Source organism: Callithrix jacchus, chromosome 17 (assembly GCF_049354715.1).
Source record: "Callithrix jacchus isolate 240 chromosome 17, calJac240_pri, whole genome shotgun sequence".
In the NCBI taxonomy this organism is placed as follows: domain Eukaryota; kingdom Metazoa; phylum Chordata; class Mammalia; order Primates; family Cebidae; genus Callithrix; species Callithrix jacchus.
This window is the reverse complement of record NC_133518.1, coordinates 68,982,622-69,007,091: the sequence shown is the minus strand read 5'-3', so window position 1 is coordinate 69,007,091 and position 24,470 is coordinate 68,982,622. Positions and strand designations below refer to the sequence as shown.

The following is a 24,470-nucleotide window of genomic DNA, read 5'->3' as shown; positions in this document are numbered from 1 at the left end:
GCATCTGTGACCGTTATGTCACTTTACTTGAAAATAATGTTAAAAGTCTAAATCCGATACCCTTTGAGCGTGAGACCTTCTGTCTTCACTAAAGGCCGATTGTCTTACACCCAGGGAGATTAAGAAATGCTAAGCAATGGGTTTGCAGCTGATCAACAAGATGTGCTTGAAAGGGTCTTCACACACAGCTGTTGGGACTGACGATACAGGGTGAGCAGAGTACCCTGGCTCCAGGCTCTGCTTGTCTCATCTACACTTCACCTAGCATGGCCCTGCCAGTTATAATCTTGCCTCTAACCCAGATTTCCAAGAACTATGGAGTCTCATGAGTAACACTACTTCATCCCACTTTCTGGCTCTGTGAACCTAATGCATATTGACCATGAATCCATGGGAGTTCCACTGGGGATTATGCGGCCATGACATGTGGAGTGCAAGTTCTCATGAGTTGGCACCATCAAGATCAGCTAATTCCCTACCCCTTGAGTGGTTAGGACCCTGGTTAGTAAAAGCTGACTTGCAAACCCTTCCCCATCCCCCATCAGGGGGAACCTTGTAAGCAATTTGTTCCATAGCCTTTCTACTTGCAGTTTAAAAGAAAAATAACACCTCCCTATTCAGGCAAGTTACAAACATTTGCTGAGGTCCACTGTACTATGCTACTGCTGGAAATACAAACATCTCAAGGACATATTTGCCCTTGAGAAGCTCAATGTTCCCAGAAACAATGAGTAAAGACAATCACAAGGTAATGAGTAAGTGCCTGAAAGAGATTAACTGTGGTGAAAATAGAAAGGGTTATCTACCCCAATGTGTGTTACTAGAGCTGAGTCTTGAACAATAAGCAGATGTCAGGACAGTTGTGAAGTAGATTCCAGGAAGAATCACAGCATAAGGACTCAGGCTCAAGAGATAAGTGATGTAAAGACCAGAGGGGTGCAAAGCAGCAGTGATGGGAGGTAAGATAAGAGCAACAGGCAGAAGGAGGCAGAGGGAGCCTTGTCTTCCGCAGCAGAGAGCTTGGGATTTTTGCCCCAGCCTCATTAGAAGGAAGAGGACAGAGCATAGCCTTTATTTAAGTCATGGTCACTGATTGCCTCACTTGGCAGCATGTCCTTTTAGCTTCAGGCCATTTTCTGTTTATTCATGGCTCAAACCTCCTAACGTGTAACATAATAGATGACCTATGCAGAAGTATTCTACCTCTTATCAAACCTTATCAGGTAGCAAAGATGGGGGAAGAGATGGTGTTATCTGTACTCCTACCCATTTCAGGCAGTTAGCATAGACCTTGGGATTTGTCTATTTTGGTCACACGCAAAATAGCAAAGTGCTTAAGAAAGCATTTCAGATGTTAAAGTAACCCACAAAAAGAAACAGGAACTAGACAATGAGAATTTAGTGGTGAGGTTTAGAGGAACATTTTTCAATTTGATGGAAAGTGGCTGACTTTCTTGGTGGGTTAGAGAGAAATCACAAGATACGGTCACCATTTTTCCTCACTAAGCTAGAAATTGGTTTTTGATTAAGAAAAACAATGTAATGGGGATTAGAAGAACTAGATAGACTTGCTATGTTTGGGGACGTTTTACTCTCGTTTTTAGAAAATGGATGTTTAAGTTAATCTCAGAAAATGCAGAATACTTTCTTTTTGGGACAGTTTTGCTCTGTCATCCAGGCTGGAGTGCAATGGCAAGATCTCAGCTCACTGTAAACTTTGCCTCACGGTTCAAGCCATTCTCCCACCTCAGCCTCCCGAGTAGCTAGGATTATAGGCACCCACCATCATGCCTGGCTAGTTTCTTGTATTTTTATAGAGATAGGGTTTTGGGCTTTACCACGTTGGCAGGCTGGTCTTGAACTCCTGACCTCAGGTGATCAGCCCACCTCAGCCTCCCAAAGTGCTGGGATTACAGGTGTGAGCCACCATGCCTGGCCCCTAATGCACTTTTTATCTTAATTGGAAATTAAACATGAGTTGGGACATTCTTTTATCCCCAATATTTGCCAACATGGATTACCTTACGGCAAATACCCATGACTCTCCCTTAATTTTGGAAATGCTTTTTCCCCCATTTACAACCATGGTTTCTCCTTGCCTATCTAATAACACACAACTTGTTATAGTTGCTACTGAATAGAAAAAATGTTTGTTGCAGACAAATTATCATTGGTCCCAAATTTAATTTTCTAAGCTTCTCTTTGTGCAAGTTGGGATGTGTGCATGAATTTGGCAAGGGGGAAGGGAAACATCTATCAATGTTGTGGTTTTATGCTTACTGTAGAATGAGAATGCAAGTATATGATTTATAACCTGTAGCATACTTAACGCACACTTGAAATTTATTTCAGGCTTTATCTTGGATTGAGAATCACAAATCAAGGCTTTGCCCCTCCGATTCAGACTGTCAGGTTGAGCTGTCAGATTTCAGAATCGTTGGTGTGATAAATCTTCCTTTTGGCAGGAGAGGGGAATTATTTGGTAATGAAACTGGAGAGTTGGAGGGTATAAGCGTATTGTGTGCTTGCAAGTATGTGTTCTCAAGTAGTCTCACATATGCGCACAATCACCCTATGGCCTAGCAATACAGTGACAACTGATACTGTATCACCTAGTTCCAATGACTTCTTTTAACATGGCCTCCATAAAATGCTCTTACTGTTACTATGATATCTTCGCTCAGGTCTTCGTTACTTCCCTATCTTGTATCTCTCTCTTTCCCTCCTGCCATCTCCTTTTCCAGTTTCTTTACTGTCAGCCCTTTACCTCCATCTCTGCTTCATTATGTCACTCTTCTGGAGGTCTGACTTGCTTCCTGTCCCCTAATCCCATAGAGCAGAGGTACTCAACCCTGTCAGTCAATAATCACTATTTACAGCAAACATTGAAGAATATACTTTACTCTTCTAAAATGAAACCAATGGAATAGATGACCTCCCTACAGTTTAAGAGGCAACATAAGACCTTCTATACAACATGAAAGAAATTAGTTTTTAACTAAAAATTTCATTACGTAAATGCTGGAGCATGACAGTATCGGAGGACATGAGAAAGTGAGATTCCTGCATATACTCTTGGAAACAGTGAATGTAAGCCATTTGCGAACGTGGACTATTTTAAGTGATGTTGGTGATGAAAATAGCAACAGTGTGGTACTAATGACACTCTTCAAAAATGAACAACTTCATAAACTGAGGACACAATTTTTCCCTTGCTTTACATAGAAAACTATTAAGAATGGTCACAAAATATTTGGCCCTGGTATGTAGAACAGATTCTGGGCTTGAATTACAATCAGGCTTTTTACTTCATGCATTTCCACTAGGACATTTGAAAGTTGTGTAAAACATGGGCCAGTTCAATGTCACTCAAGATTGCTCTACACAGTGCAGGGTAGCTGACACCTCTGGTCTCCACCTACTACTAGACACCAGTGGCAGCCCCCTCAAACTCATGAAAATCAGAAGCATTTGCCCACATTTCCAAGATATTCTCTAGGAATGTAGTACCATTTCCCTGAGAACCACTGTCCCACAGCATGAAGTCCAATCCTGCCATATCTTAGAATCCAAATCTTGTTTCTTGGGCATCCAAAGCCCTCCTTGTCCGATCCCAAGGCACTTTTCAAACTCAATCCATTGAGACTTTCTGTACTGAGACCCCTGGTACTGAGTAAGTCGGGCCTGAGGAGTAAGGAAACACGTGGGAAACTAGGTCATGGATACCTTCCACTAATCAAATTGACAAACACTGTAGTGTGTAATGGTTATGCCCACTGGTGGCGAGTGTCAGACTCCTGTAAGCCGCTCATGGGTACATAAGTTTTGTACCATTTTTCTGGAGACCAACTTTGAGACATCAAATCTTCATTTTTCTTTCAATGTTTCTAAAATTAAAGTTATAAAAATATGAGAGAAAAAGCTACTAAGACATTCATAGGCATTATTTTAAAATGGCAAATACTTTAGAAATGTTCAACTAGAGAGAACTGGTTAAATTTTAGTGTATAACTTATAAAATTAGTGCACAAAATTGTGTTCCAAAGTAATTCACAAAAAGGGGTTTAACACAGCCACTGTAGTAGGATACTGAAATTTTGTGCTTATATATACTTAAGTAGATAAAATACTTCGTGTGCTTAAAGGGTGCATAAGAGGTGCCAAAATATTTCTAGAGATAAAGCTGTAGGTGATTTTTTCTTATACGTCCCTGTAATTTGAAATTTTTCTATACTCAGTGTATGCTTGTGAAAATAACAGTATTAAAACACCTTAGTGGAGAATTGATCTAATGAAGCTATAGGTTTCCTTGAGTGCTTCATCTAGACAAAATTATCCAGGTTTCAACCTTGTATACCCAAGGGATTTAACTTGTGTTCCCAAATCAAGCATTCACCCCGATGTGGTATGTTTTCACCATTTGTAAGTTATCTACATGTATTACTTTAGAAATATAGCATGTACATTTAACACATGAAGTTTTTAATCAGAATGAGTTTCCAATTTTTAAATATCAAAGTATGTTTTAATATTTTCTTCTTGTAGTATTCTTTAGGGATCATGATTACACAATATTCAATTAGTTTGAAAACTATTTTCTCTCATGACATGTTCCCAGGTACCGTGTCTAATGCCATCGCTTCCTATCTCTCCCCGCTTGCTGAAATCCAGTATCTGCACTGGTTTTAAGTTGAGAGGCATTGCTAATGGTGGTTCATGGTGATCCTCAATGGGCTTCCTAGATTTCTCCAAAAGCTTCCGGCATTGTGGTAGAGTTGTACTTTGCTTTCTAAAGCAACTTCCTGAAATAAGTTTGTGTGTTTGTTCCTTGTGAACCTACCTCAGTGACCAGATATTGATGAGGAAGTTGAGGATAGAATGCAAAGATGGGAGATGTTAGACCCAAGGAATTTAATTGAAAATTCCACTTGTTTTGCTCCATAATTACTCACTGTTCTCATGTAGGTTCTCTTTTGCAAATATTTCATAAATTCTACATTATGCCAACAAGATTTACATTCTTAAAATTAACAAGCTGTCTTTGTATTCATGCATGGTTATTTTGACTTTCATTTGCTGACCTGCAGATGACTAATGTTCGTCATTTATAACAAGCTCTTTTCTCCTCAAGAGTAGAGGGGGAATAAATCTTTTAAAATCTACTTGATGGGTTTGTTGTTTTATTGTTTGGTGATAAACCTCGGTATTCCAAGTATCTTTAGCAAGAATTTAGTATTCTCCCTGGTAGGTTTCTGATTAACAGCACTTAAAAGATGAGACTGCATAAACCGGGTAGGGTGACGTGCTTCCATGGAAGCCTCACAGGAAAGACCTGCACAGGCTGCTGCTTTGGATTTTAGGGAGGGTTTCGGTGTCTCTCCTCGCTGCATTTATCTCCTGAATGTCTTTTTGCGTGTCTAATATCTGGACTCATTTCCAGCCGCTTTAACAGCAATTCCGTGTATGTCTTCTGATCTCTCAGGACTCGGGATATGCATACACACACACCTGTGCACGAGTTCATCACAAGCGAAAGCTTCAGTGTATTTCACAGTTCTGATTTTCTTAGTCATTATCAACAGTATATTCACTCATTTTTCAGTTGTAAATGAAAAGCACCTATGTCTTTAAAGTTGCGGCAGTTTAAAAAATGTTCAGGGATGAAGTTTTTAAACCTTGTGCTATAGAATTTGTAGCATATCCTTCAAAAATCCTATTTCCTAGTAGGTATCGCTCACTTTCAAGCTGTACTTCAAAATTTGCGTTTAAGGAGAGTAATGTAGAAGTGCCTTTTAAAGAAGGTAGTTCTAAATGTGACTAAGAAGCTCCCCTTATTTGGAGCATGACTGGGATACAGATTTCAATGCTTAATGAATTTCCTACGTTTTTGCAGATATCATATGCTCTTTTCCCCAAAGTATTAAGACCTCGGATAAGATGTTATTGTGAGTATTCCGTCAGGTAGACATTATGGACAGTTTGTCGTGCATTCTAGCAGTAACCAGTTTTGTTCTTAAGCCATTCTGCAACTCAGGGTCAAGAAGCCACTTAGGTTCTTCTGATGTTAGTATGGCCGGCTTCAGCAATCGGCTGAAGAAGCTGGAGTGTTCCTTCAGCTGAAGGGCAGGGAATACTCAGTGCTTTTCTTGTTTTTAAGCTCATCTCTTTCCCAGTTAATCATTGTTTTTCTAACTATACTCCACTGGATTTATGAAATTAACAGAAGATTCCAATAAAATTCTTGTTGGATGCACATATTCAAGGGGAAGTTCATGGTGCGTTTTCCTTTAGCATCTTTCAACACACATTTAAACTATTACCTTGCTTATTTCATGTATTTTGTAGCCTTTAAACATTTTCATAAGTGTTTTGATGGATAACTTGACTCTCCAAAAGCCAGACAAGTACAGATGGCCTCAATTTTTTTCCCCGAGTTTAATAGTCTCCCCTCTCGTTTCTGTTGGACTGTTGAAATTTATTGTGGCTCAAGTTTCCAGTTTGGCCTGTTGAAAATTAGAATGAAGCTGGCGTTTCTACAAGCTAAGGCTGAGCTCACGGGCCCGAGGGCAGGATGAGACTGGTTGAGGAATTTCCATGGGAGTGGACACCCACAGCTCACAACAGTCAACACTCATTCACTGTGACCGACTGATCCATTGGGAACCCTCAGTGAGACTGAAAATGAGGCTAAGGAACCCAGTTAAAGCCGTTTTCTGAACATTTTTGTACGCTGGGTCTGTTTGGCACACAGGCACGAGGCTTGAGTACGGGCTTCTCTGTACTGCAGTGCCCTGGCTTTGTGTAACATTTCCACATGAGCCGAGTCCATCGCTGAAGTCTGTTGCTTTAGTGTCTTGTTCATGTAAGGTCTAACCGAAGTCATTCTGAATTTCCAAATGTATCAGGGTGAACAGCGAGGAAAGACAGCTTAATTAATGCTTATGGGCCAGTTATCACCATGTCTGTATGATTTTATCTAAGTCAGTTGAGTTGCAAACCTAAATAAGTATAGAAGCTAGACAAGTAGCATAAATGAGAGGAGCCTGGGCATAACCTGGTAAGGAGTGACAGGGACTGAAACTGAAGGATATTGGCCCCAGCTAAAGAAGGCAACCTCTGCTCAGCTCCTACTAATGACTGCCACGCAGGCACGCAGGTCGGGGTTGCCAGATCTTATTTTTTAAGAAGTTAAATATACAGACGCTTGCATAACCTTTGTTTTTAATGTTTTCAGTATTGGCAAGTGATTTTAAAATGTAACATGGATCTGGCTTTCAGGCTTTTAGCTTGCAATTCTTACCTAGATTCATTAATCCTTGATTACGTGTGTGTGTGTGTGTGTGTGTGTGTGTGTATGTGTGTGTGTGTGTGACTTAGCTCTTTGAGAGTCTGTCCCTTCATCTTTGCTCCTCCCCATGGCCACGATTCTGGGGTTGGCCCACCACTGACTGAAGGATACCTGAGCTCCATCATCTACCAGAAAACTGTCACACCATCAGACCTGTCCAGTGGATATTTTTAGGTCTATAACCTTGTGGCAAATATGGCAACATGATTTAGACATACGGGTGTGGGTGCATTTTGTTCTTGTTTTCCCCTTTCCCGATTCAAAGAACTAGACGGGGCCTCTGGGCTTCATGCCTTTCTCCTGAGGTTTGTGTGTGAAGATGTCCATCTTCCTAGGTTTTCTGATAGCCTAAGCTGGCCCATGATGAGACCATAAAGGAGGCAGAGGCAGGCACAGGGGGAAGCAGGAGAGAAATTTCTCTCAAGCCAGAGGGTGCCAGAGATGGAATTTCTGCAGATAGAAATCATCCTCAGCTTTCCTGATGTGCATAACCTAGAAGTTCCAGATGTTGGAACTTTTGCCCATATCCTAATGGGTAGGATACAGCACTGTCAGTATACCAAGACATGTTGGTTCAGGTCGTATTTCACCAGTAATTAGGATGAACCAATAACCTAAACATAAGCACTGAATAAGATCCTCATTACCTCTATGGAATCCTTTGGGGCTGTGGGAGCTGTAATAATGACTTTCAACCTGGACTAGTGTTATGGTGGCTTGCAGTTATATTTAATGTTAGAGAAAATCCAGTATTGTGACATTTCTTGCACACTTGGGTTTATGGAGCAAAATCCATACCCACAACACAAGCATTAAGGAAATTGCCCTGGACTTGATGCAGTCTTTACTGCTGCAAAAACAAAGAACGGACCCTGGACCAAAAGGGGAAAAAAACAAAACCGCTTTCCATGGGGGTCTTTGAAGTTCTTTTGCCAGTACCCAGCCTGCCCCCTGGTGGCACTTCTGCTCATGTTTCCTTCGTAGTTGGAAAATGACACTAAATGCAGACTCAACAAATGCTGTGAAAACGTTAGAGAATTACAGCATCACACGTGGCAGGGGCATCAGATTCTGCCAGACCAAGGAAGACTCACCTGAGGAGTCAAATTCTCAGGATCAAATTATTCCTTCTCTTCAAGTATGTTTTTCTTCATCTTTGCCTCAGAGGAAGTCATGTCCCGTCTTCAAACTTTCCCACATTCCTCCTCGAGGCTTCTGCCTGGGAAGGCCATTCCACCTGAAGTCACTCTTCCTTCTCCCCCCCCCCTTCCTTTTCACTCTTCCTCTCCTCAAAATTTCATTCTTATTTCCTCTATTACCTTGTTCCCCTCAATTGATAAATGTGTCCAGGCTTCAATGAAAGAAATAATGACAATTTTTCCTTAATATTTCCCCCCCCACCCCCAAGCTGCTTCACGGTCTCTTTCCTCATCCCTTTGGACTAAACTCCTGAAAATAAAAATCTTCAAATGTCCTGCCCTATAAGTGGTGCCTTTCATTTATAAGACAATTCCCATGATGTGGGGCATTTAGATTTCCAGGATTGGGCCGTTGTAAACAGTTGAACATTTGGCTCATATCTACTTTTGCTATTTTTCCAGAAGGTAGAGTGCTCAAAATGTAGTTGCTGACTACGAAAAAAATTCATGCAACTTCGAGCCCGACTAGCTTTGTATTGCTAATTTTTAAGTCTGTACACATTTACAATGCCAGCAGTAAGGAATGAGTACACAAGGTTCAATCTGACATTGGGTGTTGAACATTGGGTGTTGTAGGGGTAGGGGGTAGAGTTTAGAAAGGTAAAAATTCTATCAAGTTTGTCTTATTTTACACGTGTATTAACTGTTAGTAGGGTGAACAATTTCTCTTTACCGATTGTTGCAATGTATGCATTTATTCCTATTTTAAGTGTATTTTGAGATCTGATATTTCCCTTATACATTTCAGTAAGGGTAACATGCTTTGGGTTTTAAAGCTGTCTTTGTAACATGGAATGCAAGTATTGCCCTCAGTATGATGTCCTTTAGTCTTGCCATTTTCATTGAACAAAAGTTAATTTTTTGCGTATTCGAATCAGTCTCTTTCCTTCATGATTTATTTCCCTTCAAGGCTGAAGTTACTGTTTTCTCATAAATCTGATGTTCCATTCCATCTCCTGCTGGTTTTACTGTCATTCAATTTTTATTTAACTGCTAAATCCACATTGAGGTTATTTTAGTGTACCACACCAGGTATGAATCTAACCTGATCATTTTCTCAGTATTATCCAGTTATTCTAATTTTTTAAAGTAATTCCCAACACTATTATGGGGCACTTATGTGTTACTTTAAAAAAATTTTCAGTCTGCTCTATTGATCTGTGTTTGTGCCAATAACACAAGGATTTAAATGACTTTGCTTTAAGATAGATTCTCAAGTCTGCTAAACTATCCTCTTGGATCCTTTGTAATATAGCATTCTTTGATAAGAGGGTTCTAACCATAAATGTGAACAATATTTTGAGTTAGAAAATGACATTTTTGAAGATTCTTACTGAAGATTAAATCACTGATTCTGGAGTTAATAGTGCCTCTGCCATTCACTGGCTCCATAACCATGAGCAAGTTACTGAAAAAACTTGCTTCCCTTTCATTTTGCCGTCAATAACATGAGGATATTAAAAGCTACCTACACCTTGCAGAATTTTGATGGGGATTGAATGGCATCATGCTTACATACTGTAAAGTGCTTAGAATAGTGCCTGACAGTAAATACTTGAAAGTTTTCATTATTAAACCTGTTACCTCATATTTGAAGGACCATGAGCCCCAGAGGTCTTGACTTGGTTTACCCCTCAAAATACCTTAACACTATCACAATAGACTCCCCAAAACCCAACTCTCATTATGTCACTCTTTCATGTTTCCCCTCCTCCCATAGGAAAGAGTCCATCATCCAGGAACTACAGGGATCCGATCTACTCAACCTTCTTACCTTGTCCCCTGCAGTGTAGCCAGCTGAGCCACCTGGTCCTGTCTACTTGGAAAGCCAGCCTACCACTGTCATTAGACATACTGGCTTGGCAGTCAGAAAAACCCAGGACCCGAATACAAGTTCCGGCTTCATCACTTCTTTGTGGTGTGCCTTTTGGCAAAGTACATTACCACTCCATGCCTGTCTCCTCATCCAAAAAAGAAAAATCAGTCATGTTACAGATTTTCGGGGACTAAGTAGGACAGTACGTGTAAACCACTTTACGTAGTGCTAAGTAGGACAGGCTACATGATTTGCAGAGCCCGATATAAAACAAGTGTGGGGTCCCTTTTCCAGAAGTTACCAAAAGTTTCAAGATGGCAACAGTAGAGCGTTACCAAGTCCAAGCATGGGGCCCTTGCCAGCTCAGAACCTTGCGACACTGCAGGTTGCTCATCCCGAGGCCAGCCCTGGAGCTCGGGGTTAGAGTGAAGTTAGCATTCCTATCTCCCTGTACCCTCACTTTGCTTTCTTCGTCCCTGGTGTCCCGCTCCTATATCCTACCACCTCTTCATTCTTGAAACGTCATGTTAAGTTTCCTCCCGGGAGCCCCAGATCTATACTTGTTTTCTCCTCTGAATGGGGCATGATGCAGTCTTGTGTAAGGCATTTGTAGCTTTTAGCGAATATCATTTAACCAGAAAATTTTTATATCTGACTCCAACATAAGATTAGAAGATTTGCCCGCAGCTTTCCCAGGACTTATTTCCTGGCACCTGAGCATGAGTACCCTTTCCAGATGCTCTGACATCTTTACTTCCCCCGTCTCGGCAGTTGCAGTTGTAAAGTAACATTCAAGGGGGTTGGAAAAGATGTCAAGTTAGAGGCGACAGAAACGAGAAATTATTCAATGCACAGGAGAAAATAGCTGAATTTTAATCCAAGGATAATGCACTGCCATTCCCCTGTGATCTAGTAGGTTGCAGAGGAGATTAAGGTAGGGCGATGTGTCATACTAGGGTTAGTCATATTTGAGTATCAACCTTCCAGGCCTGGCTAGTGCAAAAACTCATGCAAAATAAAGACATGGGGCTCCTTGTGCCAAAATTACCCAGAATTCCAAGATGCCGACAGCAGAGCATTAAACCAAGCATGCCCTTCTGAGGGCAGGGCCTTGTTCAGCTGCACAAGCTGCTCACCCACGAAACAAGCCCTGGTACTGAGTAATGAGGGGGTTGATTGTTCTTCTGATACGTTTTCACAGTGCTGCTATCACATAGTAGAGGCGTAATAACTTTCTGAATCAGTTAAGGCATGAAATGAATTTGGGTGACATGGTTATCGTGGTTTCCTGGAGACATTGTGGTTCTGTGTCCATTATCTCACCTGTAGTTCTACAGAGTATCTCCTCATCGTGAACATGTGATCGAGTTGGTCTGCAGCGAAAACCTAGGATCTTTGTATCTGGCTTTTGATGTGCAGAAGAGCCAAGAGCCACCACGTTGAGTGGTGATCTGGGTAGGGAAGTCTCAGGATAAGGACAGCTTAATAAGGCAGGCATTTTAGGGGAGATGAACATTTTGATGGCTCTCCTTGTGTTGCCTTTGAATGACGACCTCCGTCTTGTGTAAATCTAGTAAAGTTCCTGTTGTAAGTTGCTATCTAGTTTTGGTTCTGCTGGCCAAATCAGGTCAGGATGAAAAAAGTCAATTTACACATGTGACTACAGATGGCTAAACCTCCATTGTCAGGCTCTTCCTACAATCTTGTCCTTGGATTATGCCATTTCTCATGAAAGTGTCCTTTGCAGATGTTCTAGAAATGGTAGTCCCTCACTGCTTTAGGGATAGACAATTTAAATGCTGGCAGGGCCACAGCAGAGCTTTAGTCGGCTAATATCACCTGCATAATTCTGGACGGAGATTGTCAGTACAACCTGGGGTGAGCTGACACTGAAGTGTACTGAGGTAGACTCGAATACTGTGGCAGTTTATTAGGTACGAATCATGTGTATCGTCTGAAGTAACAATTCAGTGTAAGATGATCAGACAATTCTCATGGGAACTTGCCGGTTCACTAACATTTATTGAGCATCTATTCTGTGCCACTCTTGATGCTTGGGACATATCCCTCCTTCATTTAATAAAATGCTCATCAAGGGGCTTAGAAAAATTCTAACAAGGGACTGGGTAGCATGAAAGAAACTAAGAAAATATAACTATACTGAATGGCTCCACTTTATTACGGAGGAAAGCTCAATTTGATTTTCAATTTATAATGCACTGGTCCTGAGTTTTACTTTTCTTATGAGTTATAAGTTGCAAAGTTAGATTACAAAGTTTCTCTTGTATTCTATAACACACCAGAATCAGATCATGTCTTAGCAATTAGTTTCTACTGTATATCTTCTCAGTTTGAGTAGGGAAAATGTCTCAAAGAAAATCTTATGACTTTTAGATGCATCAGTTGTTTAAGAGCTCAATTTTGAAAATTTTGAAAATCTTAGGCAATCTGTTTTGTGTGAAGTTTAAAAAGATCACTTCAGTAAAAATATTAACAGGTCTATGATATACATTGCATTCTTATGTTAAGATTTTCTATATTCTAAGTGATGAAATAAGATTTTAAATCCTGTATCCTCTATTTAGAGTTTTGAATTTTACTAGGAATACCCTGTAAGTTGTTTGAGACAGTCTGTCGCCCAGGCTGGAGTGCAGTGAGTGGCTTTACTACTGCAACGTCCACCTCCCAGGTTATAGCAATTCTCTGCCTCGGCCTCCCGAGTAGCTGGGAATACAGGTGCTCACCACCACGGCCAGCTAATTTTTGTATTTTTAGTAGATGGTGTTGCACCATCTTGGCCAGGCTGGTCTTGAACTCCTAACCCCATGATCTAGCCACCTCGGCCTCCCTATATTTGTTACAAAGAAAAAGCAAATCAACAGAACGATTTTTGTATTAGCAAGAGTATTTGTGAAGTCATTTTCCAAATATAGTCAAAGATTCTCAAACTTCGCATTTCATTTAGAGTTTTCTGGTCAAATGCTGACTAAAGATTATGTATAGCTATATGTCTCTCTGGATGTAAACATGGATTAAGATATGGCCCTAAAGACTTATTTCACATTGCATGCCCGAATCAAAACATCTCATGTACCCGATTATATACACCTACTATATGTGCCCACAAGTTAAAATTCAAGGTTTATAAGAATGTTAAGTTTCGAATTTGACTTTGAAGGTCAGTTTGAAGTATGAGTTCAGAAATGCTTTGTTTTTCCTGCTGTGACAATTCAAAGTCACATGAGAACTTTAGTCTGCCAAAGGACTTTATGTTGAATTACCAGGTAGAAAAGGAAGCTTTCTGAAGCATATGTCCTCACTTCTCTAGATTACTGCCACAAATCACCTCAACATAATTCACTTAACTCCTAGCGTTGCCTATAACCCCAGGCTTCTCTTGGCTGTTAGAGGCCTTTAAACAGCCTTTGACTCCGATTCCTGTTGAGAAATGCTAAGTGTATGACTGCTGAGAAATTCTGAGTGTATGATAAAATGTTTTGTTTTCTAAGAACAGTGGCAAGGAAAACCTAGCCTCCACCCTGAACCTGGGCATTCTAAAGTAGCAAAACAGTATATGATCACACACTGGTTAGAACAATTATTTAAGCATGGAGATATATGACGCTGCCTCCATGTCTCCCTTGTGGATAATACTTTCCAGAATCAGTGGTAAGCTGGCACCAGCTGCCTAGCTAGTTTATCTTGGTTCTTTGAGAAAACACTGAACACCTGTTAATAATCACCTGTTCAGAGAATAAGTGGGTCAGTCTGTTCAAGGCCCTCACAGCCTGGAATGCCATCAGCCCCTGAGGCTTTCAGCTCGGAAGGCTGCTAGCCCCACTTCGTTCTATCTAAGTGGGGGCCATCTGGGGGTCTGTTTCTTAATGCCCTCAGCAATGCCTGGGTGGGGGTCTTTACGGTCAAGCTGGTAAGTTTCACTAGACTTTCCCTGCTGCCTTCTCTGTAAAAGATGAGTTTCTAAGCAGGACAGTCAAGGCATTTAGTGGTGTGGACTTTTCCTCCTGTAGTCAAACCTCTCACCTGCCCAGGTCACAGTGCGAAGATCTGTGCTCAAGATCTCAGCTCTTTTGTGCCTTGGTTCCAGACACTGTATTGGACTAACGCCTCCCACAGCCCCAGATGTTACATACATATAATACAAGTACACATGCATGTGAACTGCATGTTAGGTATCCTTTGAAAGGCAGCATTTTTATGTTGTACTGTTTCAGGATTACAGTTAAAAATATTGACCATAGGTTTGAATCTAATTGGTAGAGGTGCTGGGTGGAGGGGATGCTCTGTGGCAATTATAGCATAGAAAGAGTGATCGGGATTTACTTACTGGTCTAATAAAATTACTTTGTCCATTTCCCTCACACAAATGGATACCTCAAAATCTTATTCATTTTTTTTTTGGTAATCACTATGGGCAGCTGAAGATTGATAGTTTCAATTGCATCAAGTTTGGTTTAAGACTCAGACTTTCTGGGCAAAGAACAAAGGTCAGCTTCAGAGTCAGGGAACAAGCTTAGCCAGTAACTATTTGCACTAAAACTTGGCTACTGTAGGAGCTAAACTATGCCATGCAGTGAAAATGAGCATCTCTCCCCCTAGGTTCTGCACTTAATTCAATGTGAAAATGTGTGTGCGCCACTGACACTGGGTGCCTGGAAGACTTGGCTTTTTCAATAAACCCCACATATATTTGGTTAACTTGTTTGCTCATGCCTAGAATTCACCAATTAATTTTGACAGCTTGGTGAGGAGCTCCGATAGGCTGTCTTTGTGGAGGCTCAGAATTCTCATTGCCATCCATGATAGAACATTGCTCAATAATGTATAATGGGATAGACATAGCCTGATTTAGGGGAAAGCTGGAATTTTAAGTAAATAAAACATACAAGATTTACATCCAGAGTCTCCCCAGAGATCCTTCATTAAATGCCTATATGAAACCTGAGAGCGTTATATCCTTTTTGAATGAAAACAATCTAGTTGCAAAAATGTGGGTAGTGTTCTGCATGGTAACTTTTAATCTTTGTTTTGCCAGTCTGGGTCAATGTTTTTATTACATTGATTTTTGAGTAGACCATCACAGGACATCAGCCTTTAATTTTAATAACTGAAGCAGGAATAGTTGGTTTCCCCGTGTCCTCTCCCTTCTACCAGATGACCTGAGATCTGTCAGCATATGAGGATGCACATTCTGCCCTCACCACCCTGTCTGCCCCCAACTGAAAATATATGGAGTAAAAGTCCCGAAATCAGAACCAGTTGAGGACCACGTCACAACCAAAGTCACTTCGCTTTATGAAGATGACTTCAAATAGTATTCCTTTGATTTGCAAGCTCCACTAACGTAAGTAACTCCTTTGGAATGTTTGTCAGAGCACTTAAAGATATGTGGTAATTATTAAACGTGGAGTCTGGCATGCTGAGAGGCAGATAGCAAATCTTGTGTATAGATGGCCTGGAAGATGAAGAAACAAGTTTTGAGGACACCTTGCTGGATGTGGCTTGAGTTTTATGTAAGAGATGTTAGGAGGAATGCCAGCTAGAGACAGTCTGTTGGTAGCTAGAACTTGGTGCCTATGAATTAAGAAAGTTCAGGGCTGGACAGATGATTTAGGAGTTTTCTGTAGAGTGATAAAGGTGCCTGAAAATGCTAAATGAGTGAAGAAAGCTTAATGAAGAGCGCGAAATTTTTGAGTACCATCTTTTGATAAGGCAAAGATGTAAAGCAGCAGGTAACTGGGGTAGGAGTGATGTGTATTGCTGTGGAAATGAAGGAGATGAGCCTGGAGGAAGACGGTTGAGCAGGAAGGTGTCCTAGAGGGAAGTATGAAACTTCACACCAGGGTGTGCCTTCTTTCTGGTTTTGAGAAAATTTTTCTCCCGAAACATGACTCAGTGGCACAATGCTGTGAAGCAATTAAAACTTCAGTGATATCAAACAGTAAGCATTTATCCCTCATGCATCTGCAGGTAAGAGGAGATATTAGGTAGCTAATTTAGGTTGCACTTGGCTGGGGGTGGCTCTGCTCTTGTGAATCTCTCCTCTTCCTTGAACTGGACTGAGGCATGTTCTTATGGCAGGAGCAGAGGCAGAGCACCAGAGCCCAGCTGCATAAGAGCATTTTGAGTCTGTTACATCGTATCTGCTGACATCGGCTTGGCCAAAGTGAATCGCGTAACTAAGCCCAGCATTAAAAAATATTGCAGACTACTCCACTGCAGTGTTAGCCACATCCAGCCATATGCACAAATCCAATGTCAGTGGAGCAGGGAAATATTCCTCCCAAGGAAGGGTACACACTATTATTTCTCAAGAACCTAATCTACCACAAAGGATGACCACTTTTAATACTAGCAGTTTAGGCATAACTTTGCCATGTACAGAATGTGGAATGAAAGCTAGTGACAATTCAAAATTAGGCTTGAGCCTGCCACAGTTACTGTGGAAACTGGTTTCAGTTCAATTCAGCAAATACTTTGGGCCAAGCACTATGGGAAATAAAGGTGAAAATGACATAGCATCTCCCAAGCTTTCAACTTGAAGAGAGAGATGTGTTTAAGAGTTACTGTATAGAACGTCCAGTGTAACAAGAATTATGAGCAGGAACAAGTACTGAAGTACAGGAAGAAGGACAAGAGCTCCTCAGCTATTGTTTAGAAACCAAGTGCATGGAGAACATTAATTTTGGAAGATTTATAGCGAATTTAAGGTTTACATAATCATTGGAGAGCTAAAAAGAGAATGTCCAAGTCCTACCCCAGAACTGGGCTTCCCAGGGAGCTGCTGCTTCTGCTCCAATCTGCAGAGGCTTGAATTGTGAATTTGCCTCAGCCACCACTAAATCCAACCACCTCTACCATGATCTGCACTGGAGAAGACGAATTTTTATGACTCTTCTCCCACTTAACACTCATTTGAAATCATGGCTTATGTGTTGGTACATGTGGCTAACTTTAAATTACGTCAGACTCTTACTGCAAGGGAGTTTTGGAAGTGTAAGCCTCTGCAATAGAGGAAGGGACTTTATTTAGAAGGAGATTGAACAAATGTTCCATCAATCCCCTGTATCTTTCACTGGAAGTTTAGGACTATCAAAAAGATGACACTTGTATCAGATTTTACCAAGTGCTGCCTAAATTTTCCTGAATCAGGAAATTTCAGGATTCCGTTTATGATAATTATGAAGCAATATAAAGACTTGCCTTATGGAAACACAATGGAGTCCTTTTGGATGGAGTCACCATGAAAACCTCAGTAATAAGCCAACAATAGTTTACTCTTCCACCAAGTCGATATATTCGTGGAAGGCTGCATTTATGTTTGAGCTAACTGTGCTAGGCCCGTTACATAATCACTTCGTCCTCTCACCCATCCTTTCTTTGAAGTAGATTGTTGTTAGCTTGTCAGTTACTGGCAGGGCCAATCTGATCCTAAAGGTCTCAAGCGCAATCACTGGGGTTCTTGCCGAGGAGAGGGGAACACACATCAAGGGCGACGCAAAGCAAAATATAGGAAATGGAGATCTGACAGAAGGAAGAGCTGGAGGGAGGCTGCAAGTAGCAGCCCAGAGAAAACTCATTAGCTCAGGAGGGGCTCCTTCAGAAAGCGAGTGCTCCACCAAGCTGCCAAGCAATCTCTGTTCACTAAGAGTAAATACCTGCTTCACGCAACTGTATATGTGACTGCCTTAGTACTTGGCAGATAATGTGTTGTACAAAGAATGTCGGGTTAAGCCAAGGCAAGACGTTCAGATGGTTGGAGCAGTTCTTTGGCATCCATACTTGATTTTGCTCTTGGCTGTATGCAATTAACTATGAAAGCTATGAAACTTAGGGCAAGTTACTCCATCTTGTGAAGTTTCATCCGTAAAATTGGTTTAATACTTAACTCATGGAATGGTTGAGAAAACAAATCTGAGATAATGAACACCATGGTACTCAGCACATAGTAACGTGTTCAGCAAGTGTTACCTGCATTTGTTAGTACTGGGTACCTGACCCTTCCATCGTAAGCTCACATATTCAATTGTTGAACTGCTGATACTCTGAGCTGCTTTGCTACGGGTGTATTCTGATAAGAGAAGAGGAAGACTTGAGATCCAGAAGATACACTAAGAACTGTTTAAACAGGGGTATATTTGTAGGAGTTGTAGAACTCCTTTAAATTCTTATTTTGTGAATCTGATCTAATCCCAAAAACTATCTGGATTGAAATTTTAGGTCTGGTTTTTTTTCATTCTGTGGGAGGCGTTATGCCCTGGGAAATAAGAGGCAACCTTACAGAACTCCACTAATCCACAGGCCTGTAATTATCCTTAGAATATTTACTGATGGCATTACATTAGCTTTGGCTGTACACAGTTCTGTGAACAAGCATATACTTGCAAAAATAAAGGACTGAGTTGTTACTTTCCATGCAAATTGTCCTAGACATTTATGCTTTTTATAGGCTTCTGATGACCTAGCCTCTGATCTAGTCACTTTCTCACTTTTGCTAACTAATCCCCTTCCTGCCATTCTGTATCAGCCGATTTTTAAATGTCAGGCTGGGTAGGTTGATTTCAGAGGCTATATTTAAAAGACCTGTCTGGGTATTTGACTTTTTGTTGAGACAGCGTAAAGAGATTTGATAGGGTCCAGGAGACCATCTTATTAAAAGACATTTTGGAAGGAGAGGTCTAGTTGTTCACGTAGCACTCTAAGTGCAGTCTTTCTGCTGAGATCAGAAGTTCAATCTTAGTCTTAAAGCCAGACATTGTGAATACCACCCTGGAAACGCTGATGGAAGCTGAGAAGTAATGCCGAAAGAGCTGTCATTAATTCTCAAGACCCACACATTTTCTACCCGTTACCACTCCTTTCCAGCACGTCCCCAGAGACTCCGATTGGTGGCTACAATGCTGAACCAGTTATTGCTACATACAAACACTACCCCCAAACTCAGTGGTTTAACATGGTCAGCCTTTGTCATTCCTCATGGATTTACAGTCTGGATGGATCTACTGGTCTTGGCTTGTCTCACACTTGCCACCAGCTATGGGACAGGTAGGAAGCTTGGCCGTTTCTGAAGGCTGGACAAGGCAGGCCTCAGCTGGGACAACTAAACTCACCTCCACATGATCTCTGCTGCCCAATCAGGCTAATCCAGGGTTCTCCTGCCAGTGGTAAGGTTTCAAGAGAGCAAACATTTGCAAGACCAGTTATCTTGAGGCTTTGGCTCAGAATTAGCACACTATTCCTTTTCTATGGAAAAAGTGCAAAATCATTTTTGTACGTCCTAAGTCATAGTACAAGTCAAAAGAGCCGAGTAGAGGGGACCGAGAAGGGTGTTCTGTTACTGACCCGTACGTATCCCCGCTGCGGATTGTTTCACACCTGCTTTTCCTCAGTTCACTTTTGGCTTTGCAGCCAGGTTAATATCCAAAACCTGGCCAGCAATCATTCTGCCATCCTCTGCTACAGCAGAGCAAGCGTTTCTCATTAACAATGAACGAGGGCAAAGCCCTAATGAACAGAGAAGCCCACAGTTTGCCTCTACATCAGATTTCTTGACCACAGGAGTTCATGGAGCGAGGATTAGGCTTGTTGGCAAGATTGCTGACCATTGTGTTGGATAAGGTTTCTCACAAAGCCAGAAACGGGGGGCAGGAGAGGGGGAGGGAGAAGATTTGATTCCAAGTCTCCTCCTCCAAGGTTCTACGTGGAGAAGCCGACTGCCACTCGAGGTCGGCAGCGTGGCCACAACCGCTCATTGCCTTTTAAATTTCATTCACTCAACAAGATTTGAGCATTTCCAGTGTGTCGGTGTTCTAGGACTCCAAGACCTGCATAAGCTTGTAGTCTGATGGGTGACATTACTACTATCAGGCTAATATGTTCTCTGCAACTGTCAAAAATGGACAATAACCCATCTTAATGATATTGCAAAGGAGCTATCCCTGCTAGGACAGGCCCAAGAAATTCCCAGAGTGCGGAAAAATCTTCACCTATCCTTCAGGTTACTGAAGTTTTTAAATGTGTGAATACTCATCATTTATTCCAGTGCTGGCTTAGAGAAGTTTTAAGCTTATTAGAAGTTTCTATGCAGTTATTCTAAGGTTTTAAAATAGTTTCTTCTTCCAAGAGCTGGCTTGCAACTCGCACTGTTGCTATTTAATAAGAGTGCCCTTGATTATTATTTAATGATCAAGCTGATGGTTTTACCATGTAAACATCTTCGTTTATATTTTGAAGTCACTAATTATCTCCTATTGTATGCAAGATACAGTTGGGATGTAATGTACAGTAAGGTACGTGTATTGTGGTGGGAGGTCGTCTGTACCTGACATTCATATGCAGAGTCCCAAGTCAGCTTTCAATGGCTAATTTCTGTGTGAAGCACGGCTTTATCCCCGATAGGATAATCCTCTGGGTATCTTGCTAGACTGAACAGTATTCAACCTTTTCAGAGATGCTGAAATGGTCAAGTGCTTCCCTTTGGACCTTTCTCCATGCAAGTCGGTTTTTCAATATTTGACCATTTATTATCAGTTACTGAAAAACGAAATTTCTCCCCAAGCACATGAGACTTAAGTAAACCAGTGCCCTCCCTGTAGTTCTTGCCACCTCATAGAACAGTTAAAATTCGTTTTTAAAAAAACATGCTGGGTAATTACATCTTCTACATTTACCAGTTTATCTGTTAAACATAGTAAACATCTCACTGCTTTAATTTGCTCTGTCAGCTATGGCTTTTAAAAGAACTGGAGCTCTTAAGGCAGTTGAGATTTTATGTCTGCAGTATAATTTCACAGGCAGTTTTTTAAATTTTGTATTCTTGGCTCATTTACAGTCAAATATCTTCCACTCCATGAAGCTTAAATATTTAGCTATTGAGGTAATACACTTGTCATCTGTCAAGCTTAGCAGAATTTGGACTCCATATTCTTGATGCTTCTAGAACTGAGGATTCAGGAGTGTCATTGGCATTCCCGTGAGGTTTTTCCATATCCCTTTAGAATGTATGCTTTTAAAGCTTATGGTTGGATATTCTCTTTCCTGGAGGAAAAGATGCTACTTGATAACTTATTTCAGCAGTTTGACAGAATTATAGTTTGATCCCCAAAAGGCTTGCATATGGTACTTTTTACACAAATGGCAGGCTTTCTGGCCCTCACATTACCTTGAACTTGCAGTAACCCATGGGGAAAGCAAAAGGATGAAGGCATACTTCAAATGCCAGCTAACACAACCTCATCTATTTTTCTTAGAAGGGTTTTTAACTCATCTGGAGGCCTCATTAGCAATCAGTTGCTTTTTCAGAAAAGCCTGTTACTAATTGAGTTATTTGAAGGTGGAAAATACAGAATACATTTGGTAATGCAAGTAACCCTTGCCTCTCCTCCTGGGGAAAATCAGTAGGTGACCGTGGCTTTTAGTGTGCTCCTAGAATAGTGATGTCATTTTAGGCAACTGCTTCCTCTTCTGATTCACCAATGATCTAGTTACCTTATTTGCAGGGTCCACTGAACCAAAGGTATTGAGTGAGGAGCCTCAGATTGAAGCGTACAAGGAGGCTGTTTTTTGCAAGTTATGAATTAACTATTGCAAAGGAACACATGTGTTTGTAGGTTTAATCATTAAAAAGTTTTCCTTTTATGGTTATACTTGTGCCACTGGATTCACATTATCAAAATCAGTTGAGATTCTGTGTAAGCCACATCCCACAGTAAACAAAGATTTAGGTATTGCTCAGAACAAGTTATCACGAGTCTGTTGGTCTTTGGATGCTTACTTGGAAGAACTTTCAATAGTAAGTGGCAAAGCAGGGATTTAATTATTTTCTACAAGAAACTATCCTTCCTTAACAGAATTTGGGTTTAAGATGGAAAAGACACCTGGAGATTTTCCTAAAAAGTTTAAAAATAGGCCGCGCGCGGTGGCTCAAGCCTGTAATCCCAGCATTTTGGGAGGCCGAGACGGGCGAATCACGAGGTCAAGAGATCGAGACCATCCCGGTCAAAATGGTGAAACCGTCTCTACTAAAAATACAAAAAGTTAGCTGGGCATGGTGGTGCACGCCTGTAATCCCAGCTACTCAGGAGGCTGAGGCAGGAGAATTGCCTGAACCCAGGAGGCGGAGGTTGCGGTGAGCCAAGATCGCGCCATTGCACTCCAGCCTGGGTAACAAGAGCCAAACTGTCTCGGGGGCGGGGGAGGGGGGGTAGTTTAAAAATAGAGGAAAAGCCTCTATTAACCAAGATAAATAAGCAGAATGCATATTGTGCATAAACCTGCCATAGATATTTTTAAAAGGTGTATTTGAAACTAGGATTTAAAACACATGGTTTTGAGGAATGATTTCTGAATCAAAGGAGTAAATGCCAGAAAAAACACTTGTGTGTAGAGCATGTAACGTAAACTGGAACTGTGCATTCACACAATCTGAAGGGAATTTCAGCTTGCCTGCAGTCAGGGGTGGAGGCTCGTGGAATGTGGTTAGCATTTCACAAGGTTACTTAGAAGATTGAAGTCACAGCAGGATTAGAGAACAAAAGAAGGAAATTTTTCTGTTAATAAAACCATTGCATTTGTTTGGCAGTAACAGCATTTCGTTTTTAAAGCTGATTTAAGATGCCCGTTATGGTTCTCCTTTAGGGATCTAAATATTTTAACGTACTTAAGTATTGCTGACGGAGTGTTAGAAACTTTTGGCGAGAAGATCGTTTGCAAATAAATTCAGAAGCTGTACAGTTTGCCGTCATTTTATACTGGTTTGACTTCTATCTGCTTTTTTCAAGAACTTGAGAATTCTGTTAAATAGAACACTCGTCCTTCCAGCAGCCTAGATTGTTTTAACCTGTCGTTAACATCGCTCAAATGCTAACAAGCAAATCCTTGGACCTCAACGCTTTTTGTATACCCACAAAGGAAAAGCTAGGGAGAAGCTCCTCAGTCCCTTTGTCCCTTCCGCTACTGTCACGGTGCTATGAAGTATGCCCTAGTTAACGTTTCCTTTAACATGTTTAAGGGAAACAAAACAAAGACGCTAACTTCAAACTGGGCTTATGAGTGGTTGTGATTTAAAGATGCGAAGTATCCCACGGCATCCTGATTCCCAAGGCTACCATAAGTTTATAGTAACTATAGTTATTAGATGCAAGGCATTATTTAAAAGCGGAGATTGGCTAGAGCAGACTCCATTGCTACTCCTATCCTCTTACATTTCTACACCTCCATGTGAAGTACACCACGTAAATGGATTTTGTGCTTAAACTGCACCAGTCAGTAACTGTCAGCGAGGCAGAAGCAGGCCGTACAGTGCCTGAAATCAAAGTTAAGCTTTGTCTCGTGCCAGCCTGTGCTAGTGCTCGGATTGTGAATCTGGCCTCCCTTAAGTTGAGAAGAGGCTGTTACCTGAAATTATCTCTGAATAACTTGAGATATGGTTAGTATTTCACGTCTCTGAATGTGATAACCCTGAAATTATCTCAAAAATCTGACGAGCAGCAGTACGTGAGGGCTGCATCTTCTGCTCAAGCTTCTCAGTGAAGTACTCAGGTGCCACTTTGTATGTGGAATGAGAAACCACGACAGGGCTTTAATGAAATAGGTTTCAGGACAAGGGCCTGGGCGGCCTTTGGAAGCATTCCGCCTGCTGGGTTTAACGTCAGAATCTCGTCCTATCTTATTCAGACAGCCATAAGCAAGCCTCTTTTCTTCTTTTCATCTTTGGCCTCATTACCCTCCGCCATTCAAAGGGATGTTAGGAAGAGAAAAGATTGGTTAGGGAGAAGGAAAGCAATAGATTTAGCCCTACCACTTAATCCTACGTCTGTGCCTAGTCAGAAACAAAAACTTTTCAAGGGGCTTTTCCCTAAAAACTATGGGCCGTGAAATGGTAAGACCATCGGGGGGCACCAGCGCAGCAGAAATCTAATTCAGTTTCTCGGTGCACATAGATCTTCGTGTCTACAGGACACAATTGTAGCTAAGTCTAGACGGACTGTTTCTCTTTCAATCTTCATATTAGCCTCTTTTCTACAGAAACCTCCACTCAAACTCTAGAAAGCTTTTTTGCTATTCAGCCAGATATAGTCAGTTTGCTTAT

General features: G+C 41.2%; 1 protein-coding gene across 6 annotated transcripts in view; it reads left to right on the top strand.

Annotated features, from left to right (window-relative positions):
• The window catches only part of GADL1 (glutamate decarboxylase like 1), a 287,535-nt gene that overhangs the window by 236,465 nt on the left and 26,600 nt on the right, over nucleotides 1–24,470 (top strand). The gene's annotated exons all lie outside the window — the stretch shown is intronic.